Source organism: Anabrus simplex, chromosome 13 (genome assembly GCF_040414725.1).
Source record: "Anabrus simplex isolate iqAnaSimp1 chromosome 13, ASM4041472v1, whole genome shotgun sequence".
Classification (NCBI taxonomy): Eukaryota; Metazoa; Arthropoda; class Insecta; order Orthoptera; family Tettigoniidae; genus Anabrus; species Anabrus simplex.
In genome coordinates this window covers 70616354-70627685 of record NC_090277.1, presented here as the reverse complement: position 1 = coordinate 70627685, position 11332 = coordinate 70616354, and the positions used below count along the sequence as shown (strand labels likewise).

The 11332-nt window shown below is 41.1% G+C and overlaps 1 protein-coding gene across 2 annotated transcripts in view; it reads left to right on the top strand.

The window, feature by feature from the left end:
- The first annotated feature begins 8891 nt into the window (after window positions 1-8891).
- Window positions 8892-11332, top strand: part of LOC136884939 (regulator of G-protein signaling 7) — a 276905-nt gene continuing 274464 nt past the window's right edge. For both annotated transcript variants that reach the window (XM_067157264.2, XM_067157265.2), the window contains exon 1: window positions 8892-8975. The gene's annotated coding sequence lies outside the window, so the exon portion shown is untranslated. The remainder of the gene's footprint in view (window positions 8976-11332) is intronic.

The window sequence follows — 11332 nt, the reverse complement described above, 5'->3', positions numbered from 1 at the left end:
CGTAAATACCCAATAGATGTATTGGAAAATAAAATATCCCTCAATAAATTGTGATGCTATGAGTTGGCGGCTGTTGTTTGGTTTTGGCAGTAATGTTTACGACCGGATGCTCTTCCTGACATTAATGAAGAAACCATTCAAGGTAGAATAAAATTCATAGCCTTAATTCACAAACACAAGTTTTCTGTATAGCCCACCCGACTAAATACAGGATGTACTGAACAAGGTAAAAAGGAACACAGCGAGTAGATGAACATACAGTGGGAAGAGGAGAAGAATAAGTTCAAACGCGCCCCTTAGTTAGACATAACGAATCAATAATAATAATAATAATAATAATAATAATAAAAAGATAGTTGGTAACGAATCTTGACAGGAATCGAGCAGGTAACAGACCTGTCCCAGGCTCAACGCAACGCTTCGCAGGTTGCTTTCTGTGCGTCTTCTTGACGTGCAAACTCGATCGCTCGATTGAAGGCGAGTCAAATTGGGATGCCCTGTAATTGTCGCTAAGTTGACAAGCCAGTCGATCCTTGTCCAAGGGATTCAGCACTACAAGAAAATAAGTCATTTGGTCGTAACGCGCAGAGGAAATGAAGGCGAGCAGTGGGACAATATGAGATGAAGTTCAGTGAGTTCCTGGTGGCAAGGACAAGTCAGAGCCCCGCTGTCGAGGAACGAGAGCTCCTAAGCGAGTGTGGTGGGGAAGAATGAAGGCCAGTGGGGATACACAGTATTCTCGTTCGCATTTTAAAAGGACTTGCAGGTGTTCGCTACACACTGTTCAGTGAATGTGCGAACTATTAGACCAGAACTGCAGCTAGAGCTAATTGACTTACAGTGCGATACTCAAATGAAAGGTAAGTTTGAAAACACAACCACATTGACTGAATTATATGTTTGTTTTCGACGGGAGAGATTTTCTAGATTGCAAATATTGTAAGTATATTGGGATCAACTTATTTTGCTCTTTTCATTAAAGAAGATATGTAAATCTAGACACAGTAGTAGGCTCACCAATCAAAACTTTAAATATGCTTTGCGTTGCCAGTGCGTAATCGATGGTACCAAGTTGACACAGTACTTAGGATAGCCCGGGGTGCATGCATGACACTGATTGAAGTGAATTATGTTGGTACACTACAACATCTCACATTAAAATACTGAGCAACAACAATATGATCAAGGCGAACTGTAGGTTGAGATTACAATCTAAAATCCAACTTAGGCTTCGTAGAAAATAGATTCAACAGATAAATTGGTTTTACAATTATGTTTGTTTAGTTTATTGTGACTTTAGTTATTTGTAAACATTCCCCCTGCTACGCCCCTGAAACGAGCCCAAACGTCCCGTGGAGTCATAAATACAATGTTTAAAATGTTGTTTAAAGCGTGTACTGTATTTTATTTCAATTCGAGCACGTGTCCCAAAAGTAGAGTTAGTTAATCGTGAACATGTACCACACTCTTGTGCTTTTCCTATGTGGATGAATAATAATCTTGCACTCTATACTCTAAAATTTGTGTCCTGTTCGATCCGCATGGTCCCTGCTCCACATTATTATTATTAACCCCCGTTCCTGTCCGGCTCCGCGGTGTAGGGGGCAACGCGTCCGCCTGTCACCTGGCGGACTCGGCTGGGTCAGGGGTTTTTAATTGTAAATGATTTTAATATCTCTGGCCTGGGGACTGGGTGTTTGTGTCATCCTTAACGTTCCCAACATATGGTGCAAGTAGGGGCGAAAGATCTTTCTAGGTCGACTTCCCGAACAAATAGCATTTTTTTTTAATCCTCCGTGCCTCAGGCGGCAGGGCGCCGGTCACTCCATGTGAGATTTGTGCTGGACAAAGCGGAGGCGCACAGGTTTTTCTCCGGGTAGTCCGGTTTTCCCTATGTTTAATTCCAGGAACGCTCAATAATAGCCCATAATTTCGTTTCATCTGTCGGTCATTAATTGCCGGGCTGAGCGGCTCAGACGGCCTTCTGACCCCCAGCATGGCAGGTTCGATCCTGGCTCAGTCCAGTGGTATTTGAAGGTACTTAAATACATCAGCCTCGTGTCGGTAGATTTGTTGCCACATAAAAGAACTCCTGCGACCCTAAATTCCCGCACCTCGGCATCTTCGAAAAGCGTAAAAATGTAGTTTGTGGGACGTAAAGCAAATCATATATTATTCATTGCCCCAGAGGAGTGCAATAGGGTTCGGCAGGAGTGTTGGCTACTGAGTGTATGATTCGAAGCATTGTATCGATTGATAGGAACGACACACGATTCAAGTGACTCGCAGCAGACAGTCACGGATCAATGAGACGCAACACACACGGTTCATTGTCGGCCGCTGCGGGCACGCACTCTCGCTCTCAGCTCATACCCACATACATTCACTGCCTTCTTCTTAGAGGGAGGTTTAAATAATAGGTTTATTTGCAGTACTAAAAAGTTAGTCAAAACATATTTCCAAAGTAGCTAGTAAGTGGGTAGGATTTGAAGTTATTCTATTTAATAGTTTAGTGAATCAGTATTTTTATAACTTAGATGACATTCGACAATTAATTCAACTCAGCTCTCTAGCCTACCCTATGACTATGAACCGCTCGGTATTCTCTCAGTTCGTTATGTCGCATCATTGCACAAGACTTCAATAACCGAATCACGAGATCACCGGTGTACGTTAGACAGCGAGTGAGTCGACTGACGCAAAAGCTTAAATAAGATGTTGAATCAGAAAACCTGTGGGCTACTGTACATCTCGGGTAGCTTATACAAAATATGACTTCTCTTATTGGAAAAAGAAATATTTCCGAAGATGACCGAGTGAGTTGGCCATGCGGTTAGGGTCGCGTAGCTGTGAGCGTGCATTCGGGGGTTGGTGGGTTCGAATCCTACCGTCGACAGCTGTTAAAATGGTTTTCCGTGTATCGCCATTTTCACACCAGGCAAATGTACCTTAATCAGAACCACGGCCACTCTCTTCTCTCTCCTATCCATCGTCGCTGTAAGACCTATCTGTGTCGATGCGATATAAAGCAACTTATTTCATTTACACTTAATATGTAGGCTACTTATTGTGAACACAGGTGTTTTTACATCTAATTCTGTGTGTATAACAGAGTTGTCACTTTCAGAGAACTGTGGAAAACATATGTTGGTGTATAAAATTTGAGTTACTGTATGTCATTATTCTTATTATTAATTGGTACGTAATTATTGTACTGTAACTAAATAAGGAAGTACTGATGTACCGGAGATGCAATAGGAACGGTGACTAACTTGTCGTGAATAGGATCACTGTTTACATTCAGTAAAAGGTATTGAATATCCCATCACTAGTCGGCAGCCGGCACAATTCCTATCCTCGCTGTTAATAATAATAATATTTGCTTAACGTCCCATTAACTACGTTTAGGGTTTTCGGGGACGCCGAGGTGCCGGAATTTAGTCCCCTGTGAGTTCTTTTACGTACCAGCAAATCTACCGACGCGAGGCTGACGTATTTGAGCACCTTCCAATACCACCGGACTGAGTCAGGATCGAACTTGCCAAGTTGGGGTCAGAAGGCCGTCTGAATCACCCAGTCCGGTTAGCAGGCTGTAGATAATAATTATGAGTAGTCTATATATTAAAAGAGTTTACCAAAACGTCCGTCCGTTGCACTCGACCGATCAGCTTCATTTTTTTAATTCTCTCAGGAATTACCTGTCGGTGAATCATGAGTTCAGCCAACTTTGAGTTATATTATCACTCCAATAATTGCAGGCGAAGGGTTACCCTAACCCGCAACACATTTTGTACTTAGCAGGTTGCTAAGCGACTAACCCTGACATACGTGATTTTCATCCTTAGTAATGTCAGTGCAAGCAGCCATGTTTGATTACTAGCCAGAGAGTATACACCTCCTCTGATCAACGAAGAATATTACTCCCTGCTAGATACTCTTTGAGTCTTTAACTTTTCCCAGCTTCCAGATATATTCAACAGATGGCAGAGCGTTCCTAACAGCGTAGATGTGCTGAAAGAAAAAGGTCTAAGTACAAACAGACCGCATCATGACATGCGCCTTAGACATTATCTGGGAACACCTAACCTAGCTACACTAGAAAGAATGAAGGGCATGTATCTTTTTAAAAAGTTATCTGCCTGGCAAAAAACGCCTCTTCTATAAGCTCACAAGACAACCGTTCTATACCGAAGAACTGCGGTTGAAAATACCATTGCCTTCTAGAACACAATACGAAGCTGTACATGAAGAATTGCAGGATAAATAATCGAATATAATGATAGACATTTACCAAACAGACGGCGTGATGACTACGAACTGCGGCTTCTTACTAAATGTTCATCAAACCTTTCAAAAGGGCAGACAGAACAATATGACGACTTATCTGACCTGTGGAGCATCACGGCTCCTCTAGTTGTTATTGTCTGATTCCATGTTGAGGCCTTCCGTTCAGAGGGACCCGGGTTCCGTTTCCGGCGGGGATTTTAATCGCGTCTGATTAATTCTTCTGGCTGGGAGACTGGGTGTTTGTGTTTGTTCTAACATTTTTCTCTTTAAATTCACACAACACACCACACTATTGAGCACCACAGAAACACACAATAGTAATCACATCCCTCCACATAGCGTTGGCGCCAGGAAGGGCATCCGACCGTAAAACAGAGTCAAATTCATATGTGTGACCCAGTTCCCACAGTGGTGGGAAAAGGGGTGGAAGAATAATAATTCCTCTTGTTTTAGCTTATGTACCCGTGCTTCGCTGCGGAATTCTGGGTTAGCTAGTGTACACGATGTAAGATTCTATTAAATTGGATAGCTCTTAACGTTACCCTAGAAACGCGACGGGGAAGTCACCAAACGTCTTTTCTTATGTAAAGATTGGGTTACGGAATGTTTATTGTAATGAAAGACCCTCTTGCTTACCATCAGTCACAATCAAGTTGGGGAGTTTTCATTATAATGGCAGACGCTCGCTCTCCACCTGCCTTTTTTACATCCTCAGAAAGACTGTTTTAGTGGTTTCCCCATCTGAAATCAACATAGGTCATTACAATGACGCCAGTAGGAATGTCGAAATTAAATGCAGTGCCATCGTATAAAATACTCGATCAAATGAAAAACCACGCATTTTCTCACTTTTTAACGAACAGTTTGTAGATTTGTAGATTCCCAGGGAAAAAATCTATGCCCTTTTACTGATCTGTTTAATAGGAGTATCCGATAAATCGGAAAACTCTCAATTCACTGCACTAGCGGGGAAGAAAACGAACTGACCTGGAGGCAAATTTTTCCTCGAAGCTATAGGAGAAACCCCCTCTTCGCTGCTAATTTGGAATAAAATCAATGTAGAATTTAATAAAAGTGAAGAGAAAGCTTTTCTTAAGAAAAGGCTTTTTTCAGGGTAGGATTTTGAGTTATTTAGTGAATTCTGGCGCTATAATTTAGAATAGGCCAAAATTGTAATTCTAGACCAGGTCATAAGTGAACCGCTGCCATTATTCCGTTAATTGTGCACATTGCTCATTCCAATCAGCGCGTCAGAGTAGGGGTCGAATAGCTGGAATGCTATGATGAACCAGTGAGTTACGTACCAGCAGTATCAGAAAATGTATGAACCAGAGGAATGGCATGCTAAAGAAGAAGGATTTCTAACTCCCCAGCTGTTTCGCGCCAGTATTCAGGCAGGCTGTTATGCTCGGTACGCAGCAGTATACCATCCATCGGAGATGAGTGGCAGCATAAGAGACAGACATCACCACAAACAATGGTCCACATAATGTTATGCGCTTTCGATATTATAGGACTTGGCATTTAGTTTTCTTCCGACTCTGAAATACTACTCTTATCATAGTCGGTACGGTAAAACTGAATAAAACATAAATGATCGGAAATTGTATTCTCTATAACTTTTGTTATGTAGTACATTTCGATAATACCAACAACACAGGTATTTAAAAATTAAATTTTAGGGGCTTTCGCTAAACTTGGGGCTGCATGGCCAAGGCGGTAAAGGCATGCTCGGTTCATCCGAAAGTACGTGGGTTCGAATCCCCGTCAGAAAGTCGTAAAATTTAAGAAAGGAGATTTCCAACTCCGGAGGTACTCATGGCCCTGAGATTCACTCAGCCTACATCAAATATGACTACGAGGTTAATTCCTGGGGTCTAAGGCGGCCGGGCGTGGAGCTAACGACTCTATCTCATCAAGTGCCGAGGTTACGGATAGTGGAAGACTATCTTCCACCCCTCCAAGGGCCTTCATGGCCTGTACGGAGATAACTTTGCTTTTTCCCCCTAAACTATAATTTCTTCTAGGGTAAATAAAATTGTTTATAGCTTAGACTGTAGTGCCGTATTTCCCGACTCTTTATACCAATTTTCATTAAATTCTGGTTACCCATTTTCTCGTGGCTCGATGTTGATATGGACTTAGTAATCAAAATACAAATTCATGAATATCTCTGTTATCGTAGCCGGTACGGTGAAAATTTATAAGACATAAATGATCGGAAACTTAATTCTATGTATGACTTTAGTTATGTAGTATTTATCGATAGGACCACTAATAACATAAATATTTGAGTATTACATTTTAGGCCTTCTCCTAAACTACCATTTCACTCAGCATGAATACATTTATTTATAGCCTAGATTGTAGTGGCTCATTCCCCGACTTTATATACCGATTTTCATTAAATTCTCTTCAGCCGTTTTCTCGTGATGGGCGTGCACACACACACACAGACAGACAGACACAGAAATTACGGAAAAATTAAAAAAAAAAATACATTTCCTTGTTACTGTGGACATGACCGATACAAAAATACCATTCTTTTAAAATCCTGAACAATGTAGAGACAAAATTCTTATTTCATAATTATACACTATAGATTATCTCCGTACGGTTACAAGTCTCTCCACAGTATGCAACCCGGCTGTCTGCTGCTCTCACTAGCCAGCCGTCCCGTGCGACCAGTGTTAATAAGCTATGTCATCACATCATCCAAGCCAAATCAGAACCAGAAAAAGTTGGAAAATAAGCCATAAAAGTATAGCACTTCTTACAGGATTGAGAATGAAATTCTTCTCTGTTCTGTTCAAATAGCGAACTGCTATAACCGCAAACCGTGCACAACATTTAATTAGGTACAGCGAATTAGTCGTCGGCAAATACAGCCTAAATAAGACTTTACGGGGAACAATCCCAACGATACTGTAAAACCGTGGTAAATACCAATTAATGACTACATTTCTATGACGGAAGTTAAATCACACCCGAAGGCAATATCTAAAACCAACTCAAGTACCCGTCGCTGAAAACTAAACCAGTGTAATGTATAAGCACGTAGCTCACCTCCACGGGGTGTACCGGGAGATGTGGCGAGCCGAACACCCCGGCAGTAAAAGCCATGCACTAAGAATTTACAATTTGAAAACGTTCAAGGTAATAATAAGAAGTTTCGTGAGCTCATGTTACATAATCAAAGAACATTCCAGTATATACAGAATGGAAGGTAACATAATAGATCTTGGAGAGAGGACAATGCCGTAATTTTCACGTCTGTAGCTTGCACCGAGAGAAGGAGACGAGCTGTTCGACTTCGGTGGTATGTTTCGAACTGTGGAGACATGGCGAAGATTGGCATTAGTGGACGAATAAGTTTGAATGGTGCTTTTAAAAGTAGGATAGATCACGATATGAAGATGACTGTTGGAATTCAAGAGGACACATTGGAGCAAATATTCGTTTATTGGAAGAGGAGTTTGGGATTGGAATAATTTACCAAGAGAAATTATCGATAAGTGTCCATTTTTAATTTAATTTTTTTTTTTTTTTTTTTTTTTTTTTTTTTTTTTTGCAAGTTGCTTTACGTCGCACCGACACAGATGAGTCTTATGGCGACGAGCGGCCAGGAAAGGGCTAGAAGTGGGAAGGAAGCGATCGTGACCTTAATTAAGGTACAACCCCAGCATTTCCCTGGTGTGAAAATGGGAAACTACGGAAAACCATCTTCAGGGCTGCTGACGGTGGGGTTCGAACCCTCTATCTTCCGAATACTGGATACTGGCCCCATTTAAGCGACTGTAGCTATCGAGCTCGGTAAGATAAATGTTCAAATTCTCTGAAGTTATGTAAGAAAAAACTAGGTAAAGGGCCAATAGACAATGTGCCACTTATACAGACCAGCTGTAAGTGATTGATTGACGATTGGTCGCTTCTGGCACGTAACCGTTAAATCATTACTAGTCAATACGGATGTAAGAGAAAGTTCATTAATACACACATGAATGTAGCAAGAATGCTCCCTGGTACAATCAGGTGAGAACAATGGCAGGAATGAGGTGTACTTCATGTCTAACGTCCAAAAACAGACTTCGGTTGAGGCGGCCTCGGGAGTGAGAATTTTAACTTTGTATGACTAGTTCCTTACGCTCGGGGTCTCGGTGTTTACACACGCATCTCTTCATCTGATGACCATACAACACACCACACTACCAACCATCACAAAAAACAACCAATAGTGTGTGCAGCCGGCTGTAAAACTGAGCCAAATCGAAAGTGCTTTGTCGACCCCAACAAACTAGGGGAAAAGGTTAAAAAAGGCATTTCTTATAAATTACTGTTGATGATAGTGAAGGGGGGACAGTTCATACTTTTTGGGGTAAGACAAAACATGTCCAGATTCTACCACTCACAAAGGTACCGAGTTCAGCGAAATCATTGAAAGTGCCGACACAGACTAGATATTATTTTTCCACGCATAGCTACTGTACTTTGTTTATCTAGAAGTGATGACGTATAAGGCAGTGGGCGTGACTTATGGAGATGATGCGCTGTCATTGGGCGATCGATACGCTCTCTAGACTCGCCGGACGGAACCATTGGGCTCCCAGGTCGAGCTGTCCAGTGTTGTGTGGATTGTGTATGCAGTGAAGACCGCCAGCCTCGGATGAAGCTTGCTACCTCCCTAAACGGTGAGTTCACTGCATCAGCACGCAAAACGGAAGTGTGCGTTATTAGTTAGTGTGAATTTCTCTTTATATTGTCTTTCGTGCAGAGTAGAAAAACAATTAAATCATACCTCCTCCCTCCCCCTCATAGATGAAGTCCCATTTGCATTTCAAAATTTCTAATAAGACAATTGCTACCTTCTAGAATATACGAGTATTTGAAATGAATTAAATTCGAACGTGCGGAGCGAAAAAGAAGTACTGTATAGGATTCCTTTTTCATGCACCTCTAAATAGGTACTCCCTTTTACCCCTACATAAAAAGAAGCGATGTTCTGGGTGTCCCAAATTGCCTGCAAAACGTTGCAGTGTAATCTATCGGCCGTTCCATTGGAATACGCAGGGAGCTGTCATTCTATGCGCTCTGGCTGCGTGGACCACTCCTGATTCAGACATGGCGATTGCCCTGGCAGTTCCTTGCTTTATGCCCCGTCCGTATCTTATGTTGTTAGAGTACATATCCTTGTGCAATACCTCACCATTTAGACACTGCACTCTAGTTGATCACTTGCAGTGCCGGGAGTCCAACCTAGGACCGCTCCATGGTACTGACACACTTCTCTGATAACTGGAGTCCGGATGTTGCGGCATTAATAAAGCGAGTAACGACTATACTGTACAACAGTTCTGCTATGAGATTTGCATAAACATTAGGGGTACTGTGTATAGAACCCCTACAAATTATGTTACTCTCGTTACATTATGGAAGAGCGGGCTGCACGACACTGTACGATCCATCCCCTGCTAATCCTTTAATTTCATTTTATTCCTTCATCTACATAAATACAATTATAATATTATCTGTACAGTTCAATGCTTATCATTATCTCGGATTAGGTACACAAGTCGAGATAGGTTTAGTTCAGATTTTATCTGTTTGTTTGTTACGAGTTCATGGGACATGACCCAAGATAATTTCTAGAATGTTGTTCTTTGAGTCACCAATCCATAGACTGGTCTGATGCAGCTGTCCATTCCCCCTATCCTATGTTAATATTTTCATTTCTAGGTAAGTATTACATCGTACATTTTGTCATATACCTACCTTTTTCTACCCCTACCGTTCTACGCCTACACTTCCCTAAAAAAAAAACGAACAAGTCCTGAGTGTTTTATGATGTGTCTGTTATTCTATCTCTTGTTCTGGTCACATTTCGTCAAATCGATCTCTCACCAAATCGATTCAGTATTTCTTCATTCGTGATTCGATGTACCCTTCTCACCTTCGGCATTCTTCTGTAACACCACATTTCAAAAGCTTCTACTCTCTGTCATTCTGGGCTAGTTATCCTCCATACAATGTCACGCTCCACACGAAAGTCTTCAAAAACATCTTTTTAATTGCTATGACAATGTTCCAAGTGAGCAAATTTCTTTTCTTAAGAAAGGTTTTCCTTGTTTTTATGTCCCCCTTACTTCTGCCATCGTTAGTTATTTTACTACCCAAGTAACAATATTCATATACTTGCTTGAAGACTTCATTTCCTAAGCTAATAATATTTCCTGTATCACCTGCACTCCATTACTTTTGTTTTGGACTTATTTATGTTCATCGTGTGCTCCTTCCCCAAGACTGTTTCCATATCATTCAGCAATTTCTGCAGATGTTCTGAGATAAAATAACATCAGGTTTTTAAAATCGTCTCCTTGGATTGTGATTCCCTATATCGCCTGTTCCATATAAACATTGAAAAGGAGTTGGAGGCGGGGGGGGGGGGGGGGTAATGTATCCTTGCCTCACTCTTTTCTGGATTGCTGCTTTTCTTTCCATAGCCCTCGATTCTTATCACTGCTAACTGATATTTGTACATATTGTAAATAATTCACCTTCAGAATCTCAACATCACTGAATGCCCCTTCATGATCTACGAACGCCATGTATGTGGGCTTGTCCTTAATTTCTAGAAACTTGTTATTACATTTCAGGCAGGTGTATACAGTGGCGTAGCAATAATGAAGGCCCATACAAGGAATGTCAAATTCCTCCGTTAACTGTATAGAAACCTAGTTTCCTCTCTTTTAAGTTTCGTGTTGTTGTTTTTTACCGCACGAGGAATAATAATAAAGATAATCGCGATGATTATATTTTTCAGAAACTTCTAAAGAGCTCCGTAAATATTCGTTCGATCTAAAAAGAAATGTTATTAAATTTTCCTTTCGGAAAACCAAATGATCATAAATATTTACATGTTTCAATGAAATGTGTTACCTAGCAACCGTGCAAGCTGTGATGTGAAGTATTGATGGATGGCCATGACAGCTGTTGCTAGGTAAGTATCGAATGACTCCCAGATCTGAGACATATTTATGTTAGAACTGTA